This window comes from Ostrea edulis, chromosome 10 (assembly GCF_947568905.1).
Source record: "Ostrea edulis chromosome 10, xbOstEdul1.1, whole genome shotgun sequence".
NCBI lineage: Eukaryota > Metazoa > Mollusca > Bivalvia > Ostreida > Ostreidae > Ostrea > Ostrea edulis.
In genome coordinates, this window is record NC_079173.1 from 1,927,402 (window position 1) to 1,955,128 (window position 27,727).

Consider the following 27,727-nt stretch of genomic DNA (forward strand, 5'->3'; position numbering starts at 1 on the left):
CACAGATTAACTAAAGAATACAAAATAAAAGAAAACCTTCATGCAAAAATATACAGATACGTAAGCATAAGACTAAGAGGAAGAAATAAAATACTGCAAGCAAGAATATATGTATATAAAAATCATCATTAAATTTCAAGCCAATTAGCTATGTTGCTGTTTCAAGTAAAAGCTGGATAGTATAAGAATTTATGAAAATAATTTAAACATAATTAAAATCAATGATGGTAGTAAATTAATCATATAGATCTAAATATTTAAAATTTCATTGGTGATGGAATTTACTAAAAAATAAATAATAAAAGTAAAATAGAAAAGAATAATAGTTCTAATAGAATACTAATGATAAAAATACAGTTATATATATATAAAACCAGCACACTACAAATGTTCGGACAATCTAATAAATGTGTGGAGTGGCAAGATGATAGATATACGTTGATATTTTGAAATGATAATTTTTAGCTGAGCACTACATAATTTACAGTGGCGGATCTAGTGGGTGGGTTTTATTTTAACATTATCAACCAAACATTTTTCGTAATTGCTATTTTGCGGTCTTCAATTCACCTCCCCTTTTGAGAGAATTTTCTGGATCCGCCAATGATTTTGTTTTCAAGAAATACAACTCTTTCCATATTCGTTTCATGCCACGAAAAATCTACCAGAGTTGTCTTTCTTTATGAAGCAGAAGACACTTGCTGTGAAAACGGAAATGGATGCCAGTTCATTTTAGGGATAGTTGCAGGTACTTAGTAAAAATGACTGTCGGGTACAGTGCTATTAGGTATTACTGAATATATCGTCTTGTTGGCATAATCATGTTATTCGCTCCGCGGAGCGCATTAGCATGTATCTACGAGATCTGTCTACGCATTGGCCCACATAGGTCATAGCATTTATTTCGTAAATCTGAATGAATGATTTTTGCTTTTATAAACGGAATAAATAGCATGATTATAAAAAGTCAATAGTTAACACGTGTAAACCAAACATGTCAAACTAATGCGCTCCGCGGAGTGAATAACATGATTATGCCGTTTACACCAGTGGCGGATCCAAGCGAATGTCGGTCAATTCGGTCATAAGGTCAATCCGACCCCACAGTCGATCCGGCCCCAAAGTCATTTCGGCTACAATTACCGTAGTCAGTCTGGGGTGGATCAACTGGGGCCGGATCGACTGGGGACGGAACGACTTGATAGATTGATTGTATCTTGTTTAACGTCTCGTTTGAGAATTTTTCACTCATATGGAGACGTCCCCAAGACCTGTGAAGGGCTTCAAATTTAGGCCTATGCTCAGTGCTTACGGCCATTTAGCAGTGAGCGTTCTTTAGCGTGCCACACCTACGGTGACACAGATCATCCGTTTTTAAGGACATCTCCGAGGACCCGTGACATTCACATCTGATGCCGAGCGTTTGGCGATGGAACTGTCACTACCTGTTTTTAACGACTTAGGTGTGTCGCGGCCGGGATTCGAACCCTTGGCCTTCCACATCCGGGGCGAACGCTCTACCTCTGAGCCACTGCGGCGGTCGGAATGACTTGAGGACGGGATCCAAGCAATATTGAAAGGGGGTGGGACCTATGTGTGTACACAAAAAAGGGGATAAAGACCACGAAATTAGAAAAGTAACTTTCTTTTAAAAATAAAAATACTCAACCAAGTATGTGTGTGTGGGGGGGAGGGGGGGGGGGTGTAACCCACTGCATGTTTAGGCCACGGCTGTCTGTTAAGGAGAAGGATGAAATATTAAAAGGGATTTGAAGTTTTGAATAGAAATCCTAATATTGAAAATCTTTTTCTCAAGAACCACTGGAGTACATTATGGCATTTGATGTAAACGCCATTTTCACGGTATTTGTGCAAATTATGTTGCACTTGGAGCAAAAAATAAAAATCCACATAGCACATTTTTGACATGTTGCCTAGAAAGTGCAATATGTATGCGTACAAGAACCAATTTTTTTTGTATAAGCATTCATATAAAAAAAGTTATGCCACGTCAAAGTTTGGAAAAGAACCTGTGTTGCGGACACTAAATTACACCTGTTACAACTAGTAAACTTATGCAAAGGTAATGTTCATGGCCAAATTTCTTATTGGTTTGGACTATGTACCAAAAAGAAGTAAATTAAAAAGAAAATTTGGTGGTTTTCTTTGAAAACAAGAAAAAATTCCATGTAAATGTCCTACTAATATTTTTGCCCAATTTGTCTCCAATCTTTTAGGTTTATTTACATTCACAAATACTCATAAGACCCATATGATTATCATGTGAAAATGACATTGAATATTCCTAAATTCAAATAAATCTATCATAATACTCTGTATGTCTTCATTTCATTCTTCTTAAATTTTGAAAATACGAAGATATTTTTGTTGCGGACACTACAGGTTATCCTACATTACATATCTAATACATTGTCATTTATTTTAAAATCAATGTTGATAAATGTTTCTTTCTCGACTAATTCACGTGTCATAGGATCAACTCTGGAAAATTAGACATCAAAAGTTGTAGAATGGGTTTTATTTTAAATGGAATTACCATATAACATTGACCATTAATTTTCCCTCAATATATATTGTTATGCAGTTTCAAAAAATATTGATGGTGTCACAGATGTTCATTCTATTAAACATGTTCTAAGGAATGATTTTATAGAGTAAATTTCATAAATTAAAGAATTTACTGCGGACTCTTATTTGTTTTCTCTCAGATTTTATATTGTTGCGGACACTACAAATATACTGAAGTATTTCTGATTGAATCCATATTTGATTTGAATGAAGTAAATTAAAAACCTTAACCTCTAACTTGTTTTGTATGTTAGTGAATGGTATAATATGATGGGAAAATAAAGAAAAGGGGGGAGGCTAGAATGATACTTTTGGAAATAATACCTATATATCAATTTTAAAGTGTATACAAGTTTGAAGTGTCATCTTTCAAACTAACCATTTGTTTTTTTAATCAAGCTATCCAACTTTATCATCAAAAGAACAGAATATTAGAGATGTTTTAATATATTCACTTATTTCAGAAATATTGTAATGAAATAAAAGTGAAATGATAATTAATGCAAGTACTGTAGATAAATTTATGAACAACTATTATTTATTTTTTCAAATTGAAACAAACTTGAACTTGGAACTAAATGTTGATTGCAAAATAATGTTTGCATATAAACAATACTAATTATCAAAAGAATGAAATAACTTGTCATTGGTACTGTTTGGGGATAAAATTGGCTCAGAAAGTATGACGCTAGTGTTATCATTAGTTTCCCCAGGAGGAATCTACTTTTTGTATTTCGTGTGAACAGGAATTGTATTCAGATATCCAGCAGTACTTGGGGTGTGGTGGTGGTGGTGGTGGTGGTGGGGGGGGGGGGGGGGTCAACATCATCTTTCTACTTGTCCATAACTATATGATCTGAAAATTATGTTTGTCACAAATAACATTTCTTTCTCTGCCCTTTTTGGTTTTAATTCTTTTCCTTTTTAAAGTTGTTCTTTTCTTTCCAATTTTTTGTGTTCACCTTTTCTTGCATTTCATATTCAATTTTAACCTTTACTTTCTATCAATGTTTCTTTCTGTCTGTATTTTTGGCCCGGTTGCACGAAGTGCAAATCCGGTCTATAGTATGGTGAAGTGTGGGCGGGCGGGCGGGGAAATTTTTGTGAAATTAACTCCTCCTACAGTTTTTTTTATGTACAACCTTGAAACTTTGCAGAAAGTAAGTATATATATTGAAGTTATGCACTAGCTTTTTTGAAGTCTGACCTTTGTCGAATATGGGCGCTACAGCAAAAAGTTGTTACTAAAAATAGAGTTCAACTTGAAAAAGGTAAATGAGATTATCTTTTGTGGTTAAATTTAGTTGCACTACCTCTGAGGAAAAATTCAATGATTTATGAATGTCAAGTTTTCTGGGCATGTTTTGTAAATTTGCAATATAAATAGAGAAATTCTGTTTCTTTATCATATAATCATATACAATTCAAGCACCTGAAGTTATTGTTCATTTTAATTATTATTACTTAATATTACATATATCAGCAGTGCTCCAAGTTGCGAGTAAAACGGTCGCATTTGCGACCAGAAAATCAATTTTGCGACTAGAGATTATAATTAAGTCGCATTTTCGCGAGTGAAGAAAATTTGGGCAACCAGTAAAATTTTACAATCGGGATCGGAGGTCTGAATAAATATTTTTAGTCTCGGTCAAAACAATCAAGATGGCGGGAAAACGAGGTTTAGAGCACTTTGGATTTATCATTATCAATAGTAAAAAGTAGAAGCCTCGGCCTAGTACATGTAACAAAGAAATTCAAGAATCACACGGGGAAAGTTCTGCATCAAAAGATGGCGTAGCAATGTCTAAAGAGAAATGCAAAAGTAAAGGAAGAACCCAGTCCTGAAATGGCGGAGGAAATTTTCGTGATGGCAAAATGTTTTGCAGAATTTGTGAGGCCAATAAGCCAGCAACGTCCACAATTTCTAGACATCCATTGTCCTATTTCGCCACGACCGAGTGTATATCTTTCAAACGTGGAAATGTGACTATTCACGGTAACAGTAAGAGACATGTCGTTGTCCGTGACAGCATTATTAGCAGTAACTGAGTAAGTCGAGCGGGGCAACTGATAACTACCACCAAATAAATCCCTACCCAAATTATTTACTTTAAATATTGCAACCCGGCCAATTGAGTCTTTGACCCATTTTTTCTTTCATGTAATCTCTTTGTGGCAAGAAATTGAGGATTGTTTTTTACCTCCCTCTCTCTCTTCTTTTCCTTATTTTGTCTTTCTTTAGCTTCACTGGTTTTTTTTTCTAATTTCACCCTATTTCTTCTATCTTCTCCCTTGATTTCATTAACCTCTCTGGGCTGCTCATCTTAGTGGCTCATCGAAATATTTTAATCTAAGACACTTAAGAAATACATATCATTACTGTAGAGTCTGCAACATAATTAAATTGGAATATATTTAGATTTATCATTAAACAATTAACATCTTGACATATATTTGTTTAATTAGTTTCCACTTCAGTTTGAAATATGTGAAAATTCACTTGAAATATGTAATTTTAGACTGAAAATTGAAGGATTTTGAATATGTATACACTAGATGTTATGAGTGTAAATTCCGAGTTTGAACATATATTTTCACAATATTTTAATCCACTACATGTTTAAAGTAAATACTTGAATAGTTATAGTTATCATAAAGATAAATCATAATACATTTTCTTGAAAAAATCTATGAAATCAAAAAGCCGTTGCGGACTCTACAGGGTTGCGGACACTACAAAACAGTGAAAACACAATATATCTGTCAGAAAACTTAACAACATTTTTGGGACATTTTTATGCCAGTTAGAGAAAAATGCGTAATTTTTTCTAGTTTTGAATAATCCACTCAAACTTTTCCATACTGTTTCATTTAGTATTCAACTCAATTTTCAATGCAAGACAAAAGTTGAAATAATGAATTAACATGTAATTTTTTTATTTGTAAGTTTAAACATTGAAATTTTATAATTGCATAACGTACAAGCATTTTCACATATTTAAACATTATTTCGCTAATATTTTTTTCGATTTACATACAGTAAATTGCACGTAAAAGTGGAATAATTTCTCACTGATCTGGTTTCTATTACCAAAAGCCTCTTCTATAAATCTCTTTGAACAAAAACTTGAAAATAAAGCCATTTTTGAGCTGCAGCAGCATAACACACAAAATATCCCTTTTTTCAGTTGTATATCTTGAATATTTTTTTTGAATAGAACATGGAACTATTATATATCATTGGATTTGTTAAAGGTACCATTTGGTCAATATTTGGTCATATTTGTTATGGGTTTAATCATATATCTTGATGTAGAATGCATTATAACATTAGCAAGTGAAAATGGCGAAAGGTTCAATTGTTTGATACTCTAGGAGTAAGGACTATTAAAGGATTATAGGATATTTAAATTTATGTACACCAATGTGACCATCACCCATTAGTGTGGGGGAGTATAGGTGTGGATTTTAAATGTATTTTGAAAGAATTCTTTTGAAATACATTCCTACATAAACCTTTAGACTCCAGACATATAATTCTTTAAGTTGTAATGCCATATCCTCATGTAGACTAGTGTAGATTCCAGTTTGCAGACACAATGATCTCAGATGGGAGCTGCAAAAATATGGACATACAAAAGCTCGTGTGACCAGTAACGCCCATCAAGTGTCTGTCATAAATCTTCTGAAGAATCGCAATGGTTATTGGTATATATAGAAAAATCAATATACATGTATCCTCATGAAGTGTATATTCAAGTTTGTTCATACCATAACTGCTGAGGTCAGGGTGAGGTCATGGCGGAGAACTGTTTTCTTCTAATATAAATATTCTATTTTGGAACCATCAATTTAAATTAATAGATATATGCAAGCATCATCTTGACGTACATTACATTTGTGCACAACACGATTCTTGGGTTCAAGTTGGGGTCACAAGTTTGTTCACAACACAACTCTCGGGTTCAGCTATAAGGTGTAATTCAGATGATTATCTTCATGTGTAGATTACAATTATTTCATGTTAAGATGACCCCTGGGGTTAGGATGGGGTCAAAAAGAGTTCTAATTATTACGTATGATCAATATAGACATTTTTAATGCCAATCATTTCAAGGACCAAAAGAATGCAATTCTTCAAAATTATGTGCCCTAGCATCTTTATGGTTTGTAGAGTCATAGTTTGTTTACATCACCACCCTTGTAGAGTCATAGTTTGTTTACATCACCACCCTTGTAGAGTCATAGTTTGTTTACATCACCACCCTTGTAGTGTCATAGTTTGTTTACATCACCACCCTTGTAGAGTCATAGTTTGTTTACATCACCACCCTTGTAGAGTCATAGTTTGTTTACATCACCACCCTTGTAGAGTCATAGTTTGTTTACATCACCACCCTTGTAGTGCCATAGTTTGTTTACATCACCACCCTTGAGCCCAGGGTAGGGAGGATGCACTATTTCCACCTGTAGAATTTTGTTGTGAGGCACACCATCAAAAGTATACCATGTGTACTAGTCTTGTAGATTCATATGAAGTTTGTTTACAATACATCATGACCCCAGGGTAGGGGGAATACACTATTTGTACCTGTGGGGTTTCGTTATGGGGCAGTACAGTCCATTAAAAATGTATCATTTTGTGTAAAAATTAAAATCAGATTACTATCAAAGAATAATCGAAAAACTAATGATTTGTATCTGAACAATTAGAATGATCCTCGGGATGTCTACTTTTTTGTCTGAACAATTAGCACTGGCGGATTGAAGGGGTGCACAGCCCCTCCCCCCCCCCCCCCCCTCCCAACATTTTCAAATTTAAGGTAAATCATGGTATCTTGTTTAGAAAAATGTACTAAGCGATAAAAAAAAGCGATGATTTCTTCAACTCCTGCAGAAATAAATGACAAAATATTTTGATTTCATGAATTACTTCATTGGGAGAACTTAATTTTTTCCAAAAAACCCTTAGAATTTGTCTCATTTTATTAACTTCATCTTATAATATAATGATAGAAAATTGTACAAATGACTATAAATAGGAGACATATTTCAAGCCCAATGAAATCTGTAAAATCCAGGAGCTTCCAGGGGATTTGCCCCCTGGACCGCAACCAGAGCTTTGCTCTGAATCCACTGGGGCCTCTAGACCCCCTGCTTCATAAAGTGGCGTCCTCGTAACTGCAATTCCTCGATCTGCCCCTGATTAGAGTGATGCTTGGGATGTCTACTCTTTTGTCAGGGCTCGAAATTAACATATGCCCGTCAGTCTGTGACTGGTTAAAAGTCTGGCGGACTGACCGACATTTGTTTTAGTCAGTCTGATGGGACTGGTTAATTTTCTAAAGCATCAATTTGGAAAATATATTTATGAAATCTTATACACACATTTGGCATGCTTTTGTAGATATCAGACGAACCCGATTAATAAACATAAATCTCACATAAGTGTTACAATATTGTCAGAGACATGTTGAGTTAAATTTAATTTTCATAACATTAATGAAGTGTTTAATTATTTCTGGAAAAATCTGTTGGACTGGTAAATTGTCTGCGGACTGGTTGAAATTATACCCCATCAGTCCGGCTGGACTGGTGACATAACAAGTTAGCTTCAAGCCCTGCTTGTCTGAACAATTAGAATGATGCTGAGGATGTTTACTTTTTTTGTTAACAATTAGAATGATGCTGGGGATGTCTACATTTTTTGTCTCGGGCTCGTGATCCTGTCTACATTATGACTTGCTTGTTTCTGTTTGTGAACTGAGATGTTGATGTGTTTTATTCGAATCATGTTGTCTATATTTTATCTAGGATGTTGTCCACTAAGCTAATGGTGGGGATTGTAGCAGCTACCCTGTACACAGACATTGAATGGAGCTGTCTGGTCCATTATCAGAAGAGTGGACAGCACTATGCGTCCGATCAGGGAAGTTTCTCGAGAAGCATTACGAGGTACATGCAGGGTTATACATTATTTTAAATTATGTATACTTCCTCAGGTCACTTGGCCGGCTATCAACTTATCTTTTTTAGAATCATCTGAGAACTTTTTCTGCCCCTTTGGCCCAATGGATATGAAAACGGTTGGCTAAAATTTCATGACTGAATAAAATAAAACACTTTTTAGGCCACCTGAGCTGAAAGCTCAAGTGAGCTTTTCTGATCGCTCTTTGTCCGTCGTCTGTCTGTCCGTCTGTCTGTTAAACTTTTCACATTTTCGACTTCTTCTCCAGAACCACTGGGCCAATTTCAACCAAACATGGCCAAAAGCATCCTTGGGTGAAGGGCTTTCAAGTTTGTTCAAATGAGGGGCCATGTCCCTTTCAAAGGGGAGATAATCACAAAAATGCAAAAATAGGGTGGGGTCATTTAAAAATCTTCTTCTCAAGAACCACTGGGCCAGAAGAGCTGAAATTTACCTGAAAGCTTCCTGACATATTGCAGATTCAAGTTGTTCAAACTATTGCCCCCGGTGGTAGGATGGGGCCACAAGGGGGGATCAAAGTTTTACATACAAATATATAGGGAAAAACTTTAAAAATCTTCTTCTCAAGAACCACTAAGCCAGAAAAGCTGAGATTTACATGAAAGCTTCCTGACATAATGCAGATTCAAGTTTGTTAAAGTCATGGCCCCTGGGGTTGGATGGGGCCACAATAGGGGATCAAAGTTTTACATACAAATATATAGGAAAAATCTTTAAAAATCTTCTTCTCAAGAACCACTAAGCCAGAAAAGCTGAGATTTACATGAAAGCTTCCTGACATATTGCAGATTCAAGTTTCTTCAAACTATTGCCCCCGGGGGTAGGATGGGGCCACAAGGCGGGATCAAAGTTTTACATACAAATATATAGGGAAAATTTTTAAAAATCTTCTTCTCAAGAACCACTAAGCCAGAAAAGCTGAGATTTACATGAAAGCTTCCTGACATAATGCAGATTGTTCAAATCATAGGCTCCGGGGGTTGGATGGGGCCACAAGGGGGATCAAAGTTTTACATACAAATATATAGTTAAAATCTTTTTCTCAATAACCACTGAGTCAGAAAAGCTGATATTTACAAGAAAACTTTCTGACAGTGCAGATTCAAGTTTGTTCAAATCATGGCCCCCGGGAGGTAGGATGGGGCCACAAGTGAGGGGGGGGGGGTCAAAGTTTTAGATACAAATATAGGAAAAATCTTTAAAAATCTTCTTCTCAAGAACCATTGGGCCAAAGAAGTTGACATTTACATGAAAGCTTTCTGACATAGTGTAGATTCAAGTTTGCAAAGGGTAGTTTGGGTCATAATAGGGACTAAGGTTTTACGTGCAAATATATATGGAAAGTCTTTAGATATGGGCCAAGGTGACTCAGGTGAACTATGTGGCCCATGGGCCTCTTGTATTAAAAAAGTTCTTAGATTTCAAACATTCATTGTTGAAACTTACTTCATATAGTATATATAGTATACCTAATAACCATGTTAACTACTAGCAAATAATTAAGAACAAAACAAATATTTCTAATATGTTGAAGAAATGAATCAAGTCTTCTTGTTACACACTTTAAATGTTTAAAGGCAACTATTTAAACATGAGTCTGGGGTTTTATTTGTCATGTCAACTAACACAAAAGTCAACATCATCTTTGTTTTGTCATTGTCTTCTTGTAAGTGACCATGTATTCAGCAAGGTTCATTCTTTGTCACCATTTTAATTATTCCATGCTTTGAGGTGACACTTACATGGAAGGAGTACACAGTTTGTGTTGCTGGCTGCAATAACGACTCACCCACCCCCGAGTACATAATGTGTACAGGGGGTTATTTTACATTGCATCCCTCTAAACAGAAATTACATGTAGGGACTTTGCTCCTGAGGGACGTGACATTTACCAGCTGGCAACATCTGTGACACAATCATCTCAGCCTCATTTACATTCTCAATTTTGGCAATAACTTATCATTGAATTTTTTAGGGACTTGTATGAATGACATGTTCTTAACTCACCACTCCATCATTGCCTGGTGTTGGAGACTGAACACTTTATTGAAAATTGATGGGATGTAGCAATCAATGGGTGTCATCATTTGCCGTGAAAAGACTAAGAGAAGTATTCATATTTAATGTAAAAAGCTTAGATTGTGTAAAGAGCATGAAGGCAGATTTTACAGTTATCTCCCTTAGACTATGTAAATTATAATACAGCAATTGCTTATGGTGTTATTTTACATATTGGTTCATAGTCAAAGACATGAGTTATAGCTACATGCATTGTACTAGGGGTGAAACTATGCACCGCGATGTGACCGAATCGCGATTTAGTTGTCTAGATTCGATGTTCAATTTATTGTTCTAAAATCATAGCACACATTGCTCTTGATAACATGGTTTCTGATTAGCCAACGGAATTGAAAATTGCCCAATCAACATACGAGTAAACTTTGCTGTATCAAAATGGACGCAGTCGAGTTGAAAAATGTACCCCCAATGTTTAAATCCTGGGTATGGCGACATTTCGGCTTTAGGACAAGTGATAAGAGTGTTGCTCTATGTTAAACAGTTTACATTATGTAGAATTCATTTGCAGAGAGCAATAAATACAACGAAACATGAAAAACAAAGCTTAGCATTATAAAGAATTTGGTACATGCTATTGTATCAAATCGAAAATCATTGAATCGAGACTAAAGTATCGAAAATCGAATCGAATCGAGAAGGTACTGTATCGTTTCACCCCTACATTGTACCATATTATAGTACAGGAATGTTTGTATACATGTCTGTCTGTAGATGGGATGTATCGCAGTACAGCGATGTTCTTATGTCCGTCTGTAGATGGGATGTAAAATGGTACAGCAATGTCTGTATACATGTCTGTCTGTAGATGGGACATATCGTAGTACAGTGATGTCTGTATGTCTGTCTGTAGAAGGGACGTATTACGGTACAGCAATGTCTGTATGTCCGTCTGTAGATGGGCCGTATTATGATACAGCAATGTCTGTATGTCTGTCTGTAGATGGGACGTATTATGGTACAGTAATGTATGTATGTCCGTCTGTAGATGGGACATAAAATGGTACAGTAATGTCTGTATGTCCGTCTGTAGATGGCACGTATTATGATACAGCAATGTCTGTATGTCTGTCTGTAGATGAAACATATTATGATACAGTAATGTCTGTATGTCTGTCTGTAGATGGGCCGTATTATGATACAGTAATGTCTATATGTCTGTCTGTAGATGGGACGTATTATGATACAGCAATGTCTCTATGCTTGTCTGCTTTGATAATGTGTATAGGAGGGCCCACCATCTGAATGTTTTTTTTTTAATGATATTTGAAAAGCCCTCTAATTTTTATGACCCCCGAGAGTGAAGATCGAGGGGCATATTGTTTTTGTCCTGTCTGTCATTCTGTCACTGTCATGCTGTCTGAAACTTTAACCTTGCTAATAACTTTTGAACAGTAAGAGATAGAGCTTTGATATTTCACATGGGTATTCCTTGTGACAAGATCTTTCCGTGGGTACCAACAATTTTTGACCCTGTGACCTTGAGGTTTGACCCACTTTTTGAAAACTTTAACCTTGCTAATATCTTTTGAACGGTAAGAGATAGAGCTTTGATATTGCACATGAGTATTCCTTGTGACAAGACCTTTCCATTGGTACTAATCCCTTTGACGTTGACATTTGACCTACTTTTAATATTTTTTACATAGGTCATAACTTCTGAATGGTAAATATTAAAGCTTTCATATTGTATATGAGCATTTTTTGTGACAAGATCTTTCTACTGGTACCAACATATTTGTCCTTTTGACCTTGGCCATCTTCGGAATTGGCCATTATCGGGGGCATTTGTGTTTCACAAATACATCTTGTTAGGGTATGTACGGGGCTTAGATAAGTTCCCATTCCCAATGCAAAAAAGTAGGTATTTTTGACATTCTGTGCTTTAAAGTTCCCAAACAATGAAAACTGTTCATAAATCTTCACTGACCCATAGATTACAATTTTTGCCTCATTGTTAAGTACATCTAAGTTTTTGGCGTCTTCTTATTTGGAACTCTATGGATTGGTTTTATCCCTAATTATGTTCCCCAAACAAAGTTTGGGAACATATTGGTTTTACTCTGTTTCTTATTATTATTATGTTCCCCAAACAAAGTTTGGGAACATATTGTTTTTACTCTGTTTCTTATTATTATTATTATTCTTTTTCTCCGGTACTTTTTTGTCCGGTAGTGTTCTCAGAAACTACAAAAGGGATCGATATGAAACTTTCCAGGATGATAGTATAGCGTTTGTAGATGTGCATAGTGATAGTCATTTTGTTTGCACGTGCATGCACGCGCGCGCACGTACATTGCAATTTTGGTACAAAAAATGGAAAATCAGAATATTGAAGGAAGCGATATAAAACCTAAATAGGATGATAGTATATCATTTGTACATATGAAAAATAATAGTTATTTTGCCAGCACGCGCACGCATGCGCGTGCACGCGCATTACAAAATGTGTACGCTAACTTTGGAATCAGTCTAACTTTTTTGTTGTTCATTGAAATGGCTTGAAATTCATATCATAGGTAGATATTGAGACCCTTAACTGATTTACATGGTCAAAATTACCAATTTGCACGCGCATGCACGTGCACTTCATTTTGATTGGATAATGCTAAAACGTTTGTAACTATCTTATTTATGAAGCGAATGAGATGATATTCACAGCATATGTAGACAATATGTGTATCTATATGTTGGTGTAACAAAAAATGCCAACGCACACGCGCATGCGCGTGCAACGTTTTTTAAATGTTCAATTTTTAAAGGACGATAACGTTTTTGTTTTTCATCAAATTCTATTCATATTAGGGGTTTAGATGTATCTTGGTACTCCTTACAAATTGCTGTGGTTAGAATTGCTGCTCAGCACGTGCATGCACGTGTGCTGATTTCTGATTGGACGATTTTAAAATCGCTATAACTTCCTTATATTTGGTGGAAACGTTATGAAATTCATACTGTGGGTATATGATACAAATTCCTGTTGAACGACATCAACAAAAATTCGGAATCATACACGCGTGTGCGTGTATGCACGTGCAACGCTTTCTTTCATTTCTTGGTACTGAAATGACCATATTGAACGTACTACATGTAATTAAAGGCTAAAATAAAATGATTTTTTCCTATAGATTCACAAGGACATCACTTTTTAATTGGGGGAGGTTTGGGGAACATCTGTAACGGTCCCCGTTACAATTAGAACTAGTTATTATTATTATTATTCTTTCTTTATTCTTGTCACCCTTTTTTGTCCACGAGTGTTCTCAGAAACTACTGAGGGGATCAAGATGAAACCTTTTTAGGATGATAGAATACTCTATGTAGATGTGCGGAACGAACGTCATTTTCTCTGAAAATGCATGCATGTGCATGCACGTGCATTGGATTTTTTGTTTACAAATTTTGGAATGCGTCTAACTTTTTTATTTTTAAATGAAATCGTTTGATATTTATATTGCAGGTATAACTTGAGACCCTTAACCGTTTGGCATCGTCAAAATTTCAATTCTGCACGTGCATGCACGTGTGCTTCAATTTGATTGGATAATACAAAACCGTTTATAACTTTCATGTAAATTAAGATTATTTGATGATATTTACAGGATAGGTAAAGATTATAAATATCTACAAATCTATGTTATAAAAATTGAAAACGCGCATGCGAACGCACGTGAATTGACATTTGAATATTCAATTCTTTCAATGACCATAACTTTTTTGTTTTTTGTCAAAATCTTTTCAAACTTGTATTGTATATGTATCTTGATATTCTTAACAAATGTAAACAGTCATAAGAACTATCCATCACGTGCATGCACGTGTGCTAAATTCTGATTGGACGATTTTCAAAACGCCATAACTTTCTTATAAATGATGGAAACAATATGAAATTCACACTGTAAGTATATCTATCAAATGTCTATTGAATGACATCAACATTGATGCTGAGTCATACTCACGTGCGCGTGTATGCACGTGCATAGCTTTTCTTTCATTTTTCGGGTACTAAAATGGTCATAACTATTGAATTAAAAACTGAAATGAATTCAAATTTACCCTGAGGATCCATGATATGAATGTCTATGAAATGGTGTCAACAAATTTTCCATTATCAAAATCTCGTGCGCGTGAATGCGCGTGGATTGTAATTTTTGACGTCTAAATTTAATTATTGGTCTATAACATTTTTAGATTGCAATGAATAGGTTTGAAAATTAGGTTGCAGGTATGTTTTAGGCCTCTCAATTTATTAATAGTCTCAAAATCACTTCCCTGCATGCGCATGCACGTGCGCTTAATTCTGATTGGACGATTTTGAAATCCCAATAACTTTCTTATGAGTGAAGCAATCGATACCAAATTCATATAGTAAGTTTTTTGTTAAAATGTTTATTGATTAGCATTAACAAAATTGCTGTGTCGTACTCACGCGCACGTGTATGTACGTGCATTGATTTCCGTCTTTGTAGTTTTGAGTTGCCGTTAATTTCTCGTTTTTCATTCAACAGTTGTGAAACTTCTCTTGTACTCATATGGTAAGACTTGTAATGTATCGAGATGGTCGAATTATTTATATGCACGTGCAAGCACGTACGTGCACGTGCACAAAACTCTCAGATCTTTATAACTGATTTGAACTAGTATGGAATGGACTGAACGTTATAAGATAGTTATATATTCACATGCTACACAGTTTGCAATGGTCAAAACAACTTGTACTGAAATAAATGACACCACTTACTAAATGGGGGAATGTTTGGGGAACATCTGTAACGGTCCCCGTTACAATAAGTACTAGTTATTATGTTCCCCAAACGAAGTTTGGGAACATATTGGTTTTACTCTGTTTCTTATTATTATTATTATTATTATTCTTTCTTTCTTCTTGGGACTTTTTTGTCCACGAGTGTTCTCAGAAACTACTCAAGGGATCAATATGAAACCTTTTTAGGATGATAGTATACCATATGTAGATGTGCGGAACGAATGTCATTTTGTTTGAAAATGCATGCATGTGCATACACGTGCATTGGAGTTTTTGTTTACAAACTTTAGAATCAGTCTAACTTTTTTATTTTTCAATGAAATCGTTTCCTATTTATATCGTAGGTATAACTTGGAACCCTTAACCGTTTGGCATCGTCAAAATTTCAATTCTGCACGCGCATGCACGTGTGCTTCAATTTGATTGGATAATACAAAACCGTTTATAACATTCATGCCAATCAAGGAAATTTAATGATATTTACAGGATAGGTAGACATGTAAAATATCTACAGATCGATGTAATAAAAATTGCACATGCGCATGCACGTGTATTGTCTTTTGAAGGTTCAATTCTTTCAATGACCATGACTTTTTTGTTTTTTGTCAAAATCTTTTCAAACTTGTATTGTATATGTATCTTGATATTCTTAACAAAAGTGTATAGTCATAATTACCATCCGTCACGTGCATGCACGTGTGTTAAATTGTGATTGGACGATTTTCAAATCGCCATAACTTTCTTATAAATGATGGAAACAATATGAAATTTATACTGTAAGTATATCTATCAAATGTCTATTGAATGACATCAACATTGATGCTGAGTCATACTCACGTGCGCGTGTATGCACGTGCATATCCTTTCTTTCATTTTTCGGGTACTAAAATGGTCATAACTATTGAATTAAAAACTGAAACGAATTCAAATTTACCCGGAGGATCTATGATATGAATGTCTATGAAATGATGTCAACAAATTTTCCATTATCAAAATCGTGTGCGCGTGAATGCGCGTTCATTGTAATTTTTGATGTCTAAATTTAAGTATTGGTCTATAACATTTTGAGATTGCAATGAATAGGTTTGAAAATTAGGTTGCAGGTATGTTTCGGGCCTCTCAATTTATTAATAGTCTCAAAATCACTTCCCTGCACGCGAATGCACGTGCGTTTAATTCTAATTGGACGATTTTGAAATCCCAATAACTCTCTTATGAGTGAAGCAATCGATACCAAATTCATATAGTAAGTATATTATTCAAATGTCTATTGAATAGTATCAACAAAATTGTTGTGTGGTACTCACACGCACGTGTATGCACGTGCATTGACTTCGGTCTTTGTAGTTTCGAGTTGCCGTTATTTTCTCGTTTTTCATTGAACAGTTGTAAAACTTCTCTTGTACTCATATAGTAAGACTTCTAATGTATTGAGATGGTCGAATTATTCATATGCACGTGCATGCACGTACGTGCACGTGCACAAAACTCTCAGATCTTTATAACTCATTTGAACTAATATGAAATGGACTGAACGTTATAAGATAGTTATATATTCACATGTTTCACAGTTTGCAATGGTCAAAACCACTTGTACTGAAATAAATGACACCACTTGCTAAATGGGGGAACGTTTGGGGAACATCTGTAACGGTCCCCGTTACAATAAGTACTAGTTATTATTATTATTCTTTCTTCTTGGGACTTTTTTGTCCACGAGTGTTCTCAGAAACTGCTCAAGGGATCAATATGAAACCTTTTTAGGATGATAGTATAGCATATGTAGATGTGCGGAACGAATGTCATTTTATCTGAAAATGCATGCATGTGCATGCACGTGCATTGGATTTTTTGTTTACAAACTTTGGAATGAGTCTAACTTTTTTATTTTTCAATGAAATCGTTTCCTATCTATATCGTAGGTATAACATGGCACCCTTAACTGTTTGGCATCGTCAAAATTTCAATTCTGCACGCGCATGCACGTGTGCTTCAATTTGATTGGATAATACAAAACCGTTTATAACATTCATGCCAATTAAGGAAATTTAATGATATTTACAGGATAGGTGGACATTTCAAATATCTACAAATCGATGTAATAAAAATTGCAAACGCGCATGCGCACGCACGTGTATTGTCTTTTGAAGGTTCAATTCTTTCAATGACCATAACTTTTTTGTTTTTTGTCAAAATCTTTTCAAACTTGTCTTGTATATGTATCTTGATATTCTTAACAAAAGTGTACAGTCATAATTATCATCCGGCACGTGCATGCACGTGTGCTAAATTGTGATTGGACGATTTTCAAATCGCCATAACTTTCTTATAAATGATGGAAACAACATGAAATTTATACTGTAAGTATATCTATCAAATGTCTATTGAATGACATCAACATTGATGCTGAGTCATGCTCACGTGCGCGTGTATGCACGTGCATAGCTGTTCTTTCATTTTTCGGGTACTAAAATGGTTATAACTATTGAATTAAAAACTCAAATGAATTCAAATTTACCCTGCAGATCTATGATATGAATGTCTATGAAATGGTGTCAACAAATTTTCCATTATCAAAATCGTGTGCGCGTGAATGCGCGTGCATTGTAATTTTTGACTTCTAAATTCAAGTATTGGTCTATAACATTTTTAAATTGCAATGAATAGGATTGAAATTTAGGTTGCAGGTATGTTTTGGGCCTCTCAATTTATTAATAGTGTCAAAATCACTTCCCTGCACGTGCATGCACGTGCGCTTAATTCTGATTGGACGATTTTGAAATCTCAATAACTTTCTTATGAGTGAAGCAATCAATACCAAATTTATATAGTAAGTATATTGTTCAAATGTCTATTGATTAGCATCAACAAAATTGCTGTGTCTACTCATGCGCACGTTTATGCACGTGCATTGATTTCGGTCTTTGTAGTTTTGAGTTGCCGTTAATTTTTCGTTTTTCATTGAACAGTTGTGAAACTTCTTTTATACTCATATAGTCAGACTTGTAATGTATCGAGATGGTCGAATTATTTATATGCACGTATGTGCACGTGCACAAAATTCTCAGATCTTTATACCTGATTTGTACTAGCATGAAATGGACTGAACGTTATAAGATAGTTATATATTCACATGCTACACAGTTTGCAATGGTCAAAACAACTTGTACTGAACTAATTGTCACCACTTACTAAATGGGGGAATGTTTGGGGAACATCTGTAACGGTCCCCGTTACAATAAGTACTAGTTATTATGTTCCCCAAACAAAGTTTGGGAACATATTGGTTTTACTCTGTTTCTTATTATTATTATTATTTTTCTTTCTTTCTTCTTGGGACTTTTTTGTCCACGAGTGTTCTCAGAAACTACTCAAGGGATCAATATGAAACCTTTTTAGGATGATAGTATACCATATGTAGATGTGCGGAACGAATGCCATTTTGTCTGAAAATGCATGCATGTGCATGCACGTGCATTGGATTTTTTGTTTACCAACTTTGGAATCAGTTTAACTTTTTTATTTTTCAATGAAATCGTTTCCTATTTATATCGTAGGTATTACTTGAGACCCTTAACTGTTTGGCATCGTCAAAATTTCAATTCTGCACGCGCATGCACGTGTGCTTCAATTTGATTGGATAATACAAAACCGTTTATAACATTGATACCAATTAAGGAAATTTAATGATATTTACAGGATAGGTAGACATGCCAAATATCTACAGATCGATGCAATCAAAATTGCAAACGCGCATGCGCACGCACGTGCATTGTCTTTTGAAGGTTCAATTCTTTCAATGACCATAACTTTTTTGTTTTTTGTCAAAATCTTTTCAAACTTGTATTGTATATGTATCTTGATATTCTTAACAAAAGTGTATAGTCATAATTACCATCCGGCACGTGCATGCACGTGTGCTAAATTCTGATTGGACGATTTTCAAATCGCCATAACTTTCTTATAAATGATGGAAACAATATGAAATTTATACTGTAAGTATATCTATCAAATGTCTATTGAATGACATCAACATTGATGTTGAGTCATACTCACGTGCGCGTGTATGCACGTGCATAGCTTTTCTCTCATTTTTCAGGTACTAAAATGGTCATAACTATTGAATTAAAAACTGAAATCAATTCAAATTTACCCTGAGGATCTATGATATGAATGTCTATGAAATGATGTCAGCAAATTTTCCATTATCAAAATCGCGTGTGCGTGAATGCGCGTGCATTGTAATTTTTGATGTCTAAATTTAAGTATTGGTCAATAACATTTTGGGATTGCAATGAATAGGTTTGAAAATTAGGTTGTAGGTATGTTTTGTGCCTCTCAATTTACTAATAGTCTCAAAATCACTTCCCTGCACGTGCATGCACGTGCGCTTAATTCTGATTGGACGATTTTGAAATCCCAATAACTCTCTTATGAGTGAAGCAATCGATACCAAATTCATATAGTAAGTATATTGTTCAAATGTCTATTGAATAGTATGAACAAAATTGCTGTGTGGTATTCACATGCACGTGCATTGATTTGGGTCTTTGTAGTTTTGAGTTGCCGTTATTTTCTCGTTTTTCATTGAACAGTTGTAAAACTTCTCTTGTACTCATATAGTAAGACTTCTAATGTATTGAGATGGTCGAATTATTCATACGCACGTGCACGTGCACAAAACTCTCAGATCTTTATAACTGATTTGAACTAGTATGAAATGGACTGAACGTTATAAGATAGTTATATATTCACATGTTTCACAGTTTGCAATGGTCAAAACCACTTGTACTGAAATAAATGACACCACTTGCTAAATGGGGGAATGTTTGGGGAACATCTGTAACGGTCCCCGTTACAATAAGTACTAGTTATTATTATTATTCTTTCTTTATTCTTGTCACCCTTTTTTGTCCACGAGTGTTCTCAGAAACTACTGAAGGGATCAAGACGAAACCTTTTTAGGATGATAGAATACTCTTTGTAGATGTGCGGAACAAACGTCATTTTGTCTGAAAATGCTTACATGTGCATGCACGTGCATTGGATTTTTTGTTGACAAACTTTGGAATGCGTCTAACTTTTTTATTTTTAAATGAAATCGTTTGATATTTATATTGCAGGTATAACTTGAAACCCTTAACCGTTTGGCATCGTCAAAATTTCAATTCTGCACGCGCATGCACGTGTACTTTAATTTGATTGGATAATACAAAACCGTTTATAACTTTCATGTAAATTAAGATTCTTTAATGATATTTACAGGATAGGTAAAGATTATAAATATCTAAAAATTTATGTTATAAAAATTGAAAACGCGCATGTGCACGCACGTGCTTTAACATTTGAATATTCAATTCTTTCAATGACCATAACTTTTTTGTTTTTTGTCAAAATCTTTTCAAACTTGTATTGTATATGTATCTTGATATTCTTAACAAAGGTAAACAGTCATAATAACTATCCAGCACGTGCATGCACGTGTGCTAAATTCTGATTGGATGATTTTCAAATCGCCATAACTTTCTTATAAATGATGGAAACAATATGAAATTTATACTGTAAGTATATCTATCAAATGTCTATTGAATGACATCAACACTGATGCCGAGTCATACTCACGTGCCCGTGTATGCACGTGCATAGCTTTTCTTTCATTTTTCGGATACTAAAATGGTCATAACTATTGAATTAAAAACTGAAATGAATTCAAATTTACCCTGAGAATCTATGATATGAATGTCTGTGAAATGGTGTCAACAAATTTTCCATTATCAAAATCGCGTGCGCGTGAATGTGCGTGCATTGTAATTTTTGATGTCTAAATTTGAGTATTCGTCTATAACATTTTGAGATTGCAATGAATAGGTTTGAAAATTAGGTTGCAGGTATGTTTTGGGCCTGTCAATTTATTAATAGTCTCAAAATCACTTCCCTGCACGCCCATGCACCTGCGCTTAATTCTGATTGGACGATTTTGAAATCCCAATAACTTTCTTAAGAGTGAAGCGATCGATACCAAATTCATATAGTAAGTATATTGTTCAAATGTCTATTGAATAGCATCAACAAAATTTCTGTGTGGTACTCACGCGCACGTGTATGCACGTGCATTGATCTCGGTCTTTGTACTTTTGAGTTGCCGTTAATTTCTCGTTTTTCATTGAACTGTTGTGAACCTTCTCTTGTACTCATATGGTAAGACTTCTAATGTATCGAGATGGTCAAATTACTTATCAGCACGTGCATGCACGTACGTGCACGTGCACAAAATTCTCAGATTTTTATAACTGATATGTACTAGCATGAAATGGACTGTACGTTATGAAATAGTTATATATTCACATGCTAGACAGTTTGCCATGGTCAAAACCACTTGTACTGAAATAAATGGCACCGCTTGCTAAATGGGGGAATGTTTGGGGAACATCTGTAACGGTCCCCGTTACAATAAGTACTAGTTCTTTGTGTGAAACATTTTTCCCCAAGTTCAAACAAATTCCATTAGTTTTCGCAATTGGAAAGGTCCAGGTCCGGCCCGAAATGAAGACCTTAAAAAAACTGGATTGAAATTGTAAAATGCATTACCCCTCTGTTAGGGTCAGGCTCTAAGGCAGGGTCAAAATAGGGAAGTTGTTATTGACTTTCTAGTCTTAGTGTTACATATAACCAATGTTCAGGTGACCAATAAGGCCAGTGAGTCTTCTGTTTAAAAGATAACAAGCTGGTTTCCTTTCATAAAATTCAAGAGGATTTTTAATTTGCTCAAACCTTCATTTACCTGTCTGATTTCTGGCCATTCCAGCACTCATTGTCACTTTGGTTTTTCAGCTCCCTGGTCCTCATGAGATGGTGACACCCTGCAGTAGGAGCAGTTCTTACCGGTATCTCTTAAAAGCAGATAGAGGTTTTCTTAGCATCTGATCCATTTCTGGAGACAAACTTTTGTATGGAGCTGGTAAAATTTCTATCTTTTTGACTCATATGAGATATAAGATCAAGTGGGCTTTTCTGGTCACCACTTGTCTGTTGTACATCTGTCTGTCCATCTGTCTGTAAACTTATTTTTAACTTCTCTACAATCACAGAGCCCAATTTCGTTTAAATGAAGGGCCTCCTACCATCAAAGGTTAGATAATCAAAAAATGAAGAAAGATAGGATGAGGTCATTTAAGTATCGTCTCCAGAACTAATGAGGTAGAAATGACGAAACCTTTGTAAATATTGTGAAACTCTCCTAAATATATTATTATACCCCCCGCAACAAGTTGTGGGGGGTATACTGGAATCGGGTTGTCCGTCTGTCTGTCCGTCCGTCCGTCTGTAGACGCAATGGTTTCTGGGCTCTAAAGCAATATCCTTTCCACCTACCGTCACCATATCATATATATGGACTACCCATGGGATGAGGATGTTCCCTATCGATTTTGAGGTCAAAGGTCAAGCACACTGGACATCGAAGTAGCAATATGGTTTCCGGGCTCTAAAGCGTTATCCTTTCCACCTACAGTCACCATATCATACATAAGGACTACCCATGGGATGAAGATGTTCCCTATCGATTTTAGGGTCAAAAGGTCAAAGATCAAGCGCACTGGACATCGAAGTAGCAATATGGTTTCCATTTAAATTCTTTAATGGCTTTTTTCATCACATGGAGATGCTGTGTTCCTAGATACCTTTTGGATCATAATACTGAAGTTTTACCTATTATCAACACCCTTTGGGAGATTGGGGTAAGCGGGGGGTATTCTTAGTGAGCATTGCTCACAGTACCCCTTGTTTTGTTTTAATTTTGGCTCCAGGGGATAGGATAAGGCCATCGGTGCCTGGGAAGGACAAAAACAACAGGCCAATGACCCCAATTATGGTATAACAGTGGGGACATTCTGAAATTTATTGTGCTGCCTGAAATAATGTACATTGGGTCCATTTTTAGCTCACCAGAGCCAAAGGCTTGAGTGAGCTTCTCTGACTAAAATCTGTACGTTATCCGCTGTTGTCGGGATCATCATAAACTTTTCACATTTTCATCTTCTTCTCCAGCACCAGTGGGCCAATTTCAACAAAACTTGGCACAAAGCATTCTTGGGTGAAGGGGATTCAATTTTGTACAAATGAAGGACCATGGCCCTTTCCAAGGGGAGTTAATAGAGAAATAGTGAAAATGCATTGACGATTTATAAAAATCTTCTCCAGAACCAGTGGGCCAATTTCAACAAAACTTGGCACAAAGCATTCTTGGGTGAAGGGGATTCAATTTTGTACAAAATGAAGGGCCATGCCCCTTTCCAAGGGGAGTTAATAGAGAAATAGTGAAAATACATTGACGATTTATAAAAATCTTCTTCTCCAGAACCACTCGACCAATTTCAGCCAATCATGGCATAAAGCATCCTTGGGTAAAGGGGATTCAGGTTTGTTTCAAGTAAAGGGCACTGTCTCCTTCAAGGGGGAGAAAATCACAAAAAATAGGGTGGGGTTGTTTAAAAATCATTTTTTGAGAACCACTGGGCCAGAAGAGCTGGAATTTACATGAAAGCTTCCTGACATAGTACAGATTTAAGTTTGTTAAGACCATGACCCCTTTTGAGGCCATAATAGGGGATCAAACTTTTACATGCGAATATATAGGTAAAATCTTTGAAAATCCTCTTCTCAAGAACCACTGCGCCAGAAAAGTACAAATTTACATGAAAGCTTCCTGACATAGTGCAGATTCAAGTTTGTAAAATTCATCAACCCTGGGGGTAGGATAGGGGCCCAACAGGGATCAAAGTTTTACAAGTTATTATATAGGAAAAATCTTTAAACATTGGCCAAGGTAACTCAGGTGAGGGGTGTGGCCCATGAGCCTCTTGTTAATAATGTTTTGTTGTTGACACCAGATACACTAATTCAACAACACATAATGTTTTCTATTGATTTTTCATCAATCCTTTATCCTTAAATTCTGGATAGAATCTGTCCTTAAGTAAAAATTGTTACAGATGCCATAGAATTTATTTTAAAAACAGGAATAAGTAAGATTGATATCATCACAATGAACTTTTAAGACTCTTTATTCATATATGTACATGGTTTAGGTATTAAACATGTTTACAAATACTGAACTTTACATTGGGAGGTGAGGGGTGGTGAACTATTTTCTGAACTTGATGGTGGGAGTTGAGGGGTGGTGAGCTATTTTCTGAATTTAACGTTGAGACGTGAGGGGTTGAAAAACTGCTTTCTGAACTTTATGTAGTGAGGCGACATGGATGAAAACTATTCTATGAACTTTATCTTGGGACGTGAGGGGATGGAGAACTATTTTCTGAACTTTACATTGAGATGTGAGGGGATGGAGAACTATTTTCTGAACTTTACGTTGGGAGGTGAGGGTGTGAGAAACTTTTCATTGATGTCGCCTAGGACTTGATGTATACAGAGGTTAGATATTGTGTTATGAATGTTTTTAAATTGAGGCTTGTTCTCAGTTTGGTACGTTCAGAATGATTACATGGATTTTTTGTAGACATTCATGTTCTAATAGCATAATATAATGGTGTGAAGAAGTCATTTTGGTTACCTAGTCCTTAATGTTGAAATAAATTTTACAGGGTAGCAGTTACTTGAGATGTCTGGCTGATTGAAGAGGATAATTGTCCTGCGACTCTGACATTCTGTAGGACTTGGATAGTTCTATTGCTGTAGAAAATGTCAGGTTTGTTTATGAAATTATTTAAAATGTTCCGTTTTCATGCCTCATTCATGCAATGGCTGGGGCATGTAGTGTTTACCCTTTTTAGCTCACATCAGCTGAAAGCTAAAGGGAGCTATTCTGATGAATTATTGTCCAGCATCAGTCTATTCGTCTATTCCTAAACTTTTAACATTTTTGACTTCTTCTCAAGCACGTACCACAGGACTAATATCAACCAAACTTGCCTCAAAGCATGCTTGGGTAAAGAGAATTCACGTTTGTGCAAAATGGAGGGACATGCTCTCTCCAGAGGGGAGATCATAAAAAATAGGGTGGAGTCATTTAAAAATCTTCTCAAGAACCGCTAGGTCAGAAAAGTTGAAATTTATATGAATACTTCCTGACATAGTGTAGATTCAAGTTTTCAAATGATGGTACCAATGGGTAAGATGGGATCACAATGGGTAAGATGGGATCACAATAGGGGATCAAAGTTTTACATGGTGAAGCATGGGATAAAGCATTAAAAATTCACAGGAACAACAGGGTTATAAAAGTAATCATATTGATATGCAAGCATTCCCAGGTTGTGCAGATTCAAGTTTGTTCAAATTAAGGTTCCTAGGGGTAAGGTGAGGCCACTATAGGGAATCAGAGTTTTACATCGGAATGTATACGGAATATCTTTAATAATCTTACAGCAGGGCCATGAATACTTTGATATACAACCATCCTAGAGGTAATGTAGTTTAAAGTTGCTCCCAATCTTGGCTCCTGGCAGCAGGATGTCGCCACGATACAGAATCAAAGTTTTAAAGGGGGATATTTAAAAATCGTCTTAAGAAAAACAGGGTCATGATTACTATATGTTAATGTGCAGGCATTTCCGGGTAGTGCAAATTCAAATTTGTTCAAATTTTTGCCCCTGGGGATAAGATGAGACCACGATAGGGAATCAAAGTGTTATGTAGGGATTATAGGAAAGGCATAGATAACGAACAGTGATCAATCTCATAATCCTATAACCAATACAAAATAGATAGTTGGGTAAACACTGACCCCTGGACACACCAGAGATGGGATCAGGTGTCTAGAACGAGTAAGAATCCCCGATCGACCGGTCACCCCGCTGTGAGCCTTATATCCTGATCAGGTAAATGTAGTTATCCGTAGTCAAAATTAGTGTGCCAAAAGCGGCCTAACACATCACACAGCATAGGAAATATCTTTAAAACTCTAACAGCTGGGCCATGGATACTCGTACTAATATACAAGCATTCCATCCCAAGGTATTAAGATTGAAGTATTTTCAAATCATGGTCATCGGTGGGGGCGGGGGTATGACTTTGTACAAAAACAAATCATCTGGAATTGATAGGTTTTTTCATGCTGACTCAGAGATCTTGAATCACGTGATTTTCAATGACAGCAAATTTGTTGTGTAGAAGATTTAATAGAAATTGTTTTGATGAAAAACAAATCCCTCCTTAGCTCCCCATACTGGAGGTGCATCAAGTGAAACCTGCTCTTAATGTACTGCATGGTATGGAGGAAAAAGCATGGGCAGGAACAAAGACATAATGAACTCCGATAAGCCATATAGGAGGAGAAATGTACACAAACTATTTTACACCCTCCACCCCTCAGATCCACTAAAATTTTGTACAAAAACAACACATCTCCCCCTGGAAGAAGGGAGATATAAATACCCCTTAGGGGATCCACACTTACTTTTCAAGTATGGGATTATCCTCTGCTTTCTAAAATTAAGAATTTATAAAGCATTCCTCTAACGAAAGCCTTTCCATATCCCTATTGACCAAACAATGTTTTTAAACAAACGTGTGATGAGTTCAGTTAAAAATAGTGCTTACTTTTAAAGACCTGCTTGTGTTTATGGTCATACTGATCCACACTTAAATTTTACTTCGCATTTGAGTTGTATATCAAAATACCAGGTTTACCCACTTATGCTTTTTTTCTCTGGACGACATGCTACACTGTTTACTGTCAGCGGTCATGTGTCTGAATGTGTGGGTCATTTAAATATCAATTTGATAAATGACTGGTTAGTAACGGTCTATGTGTCCCACAAGCGGGGGGAATTTGTTCTCTATGTGCTTTAGGATATCTTACTTTCCCATCAATATTTGTTGACATAGCTGTTTGTTACAGAAAATGGAATTCGAACCCAGAATCCCTAGCCAGGTGTTCACAAAATCACTAGTCATGTGCTATTAGAAACTCTAATCAAGTGCTCTCAGAATCTCTAGTCAGGTGCTCTCAGAATCTCTAATCAAGTGCTCTCAGAATCTCTAGTCAGGTGCTCTCAGAATCTCTAGTCAGGTGCTCTCAGAATCTCTAGTCAGCTGCTCTCAGAATCTCTAGTCAGGTGCTCTCAGAATCTCTAGTCAGGTGTTCTCAGAATCTCTAGTCAGGTGCGCAACCAACTGAGTAACATGGAACCATCCTCACACCAAGTTAAAATGTTATGCTTAAAGGTATTTCATCAGTCACAAATACAAGAGCCTTATAGGCAACAATGCTCACCTGAATCAAGGTGAACCCTCTTATTCTGCTGTTGGGATCTTTAAAAAGATTTGTTTTCAATCTTTATTCCAAT

The 27,727-nt window shown here is 35.8% G+C and overlaps 1 long non-coding RNA gene across 6 annotated transcripts; it reads left to right on the forward strand.

The window, feature by feature from the left end:
- The first annotated feature begins 671 nt into the window (after positions 1–671).
- LOC125655459 (uncharacterized) lies at positions 672–27,727 on the forward strand. 6 transcript variants are annotated; one of them, XR_008799197.1, is made up of 5 exons: positions 672–748; positions 8,404–8,544; positions 10,554–10,688; positions 22,251–22,377; positions 23,466–27,727. It is a non-coding gene; the product is annotated as an uncharacterized LOC125655459 (long non-coding RNA). The 6 variants fall into 6 exon arrangements; XR_008799198.1 differs by lacking the exon at positions 672–748 and adding an exon at positions 4,245–4,630; XR_008799194.1 differs by lacking the exon at positions 672–748 and adding an exon at positions 4,245–4,585.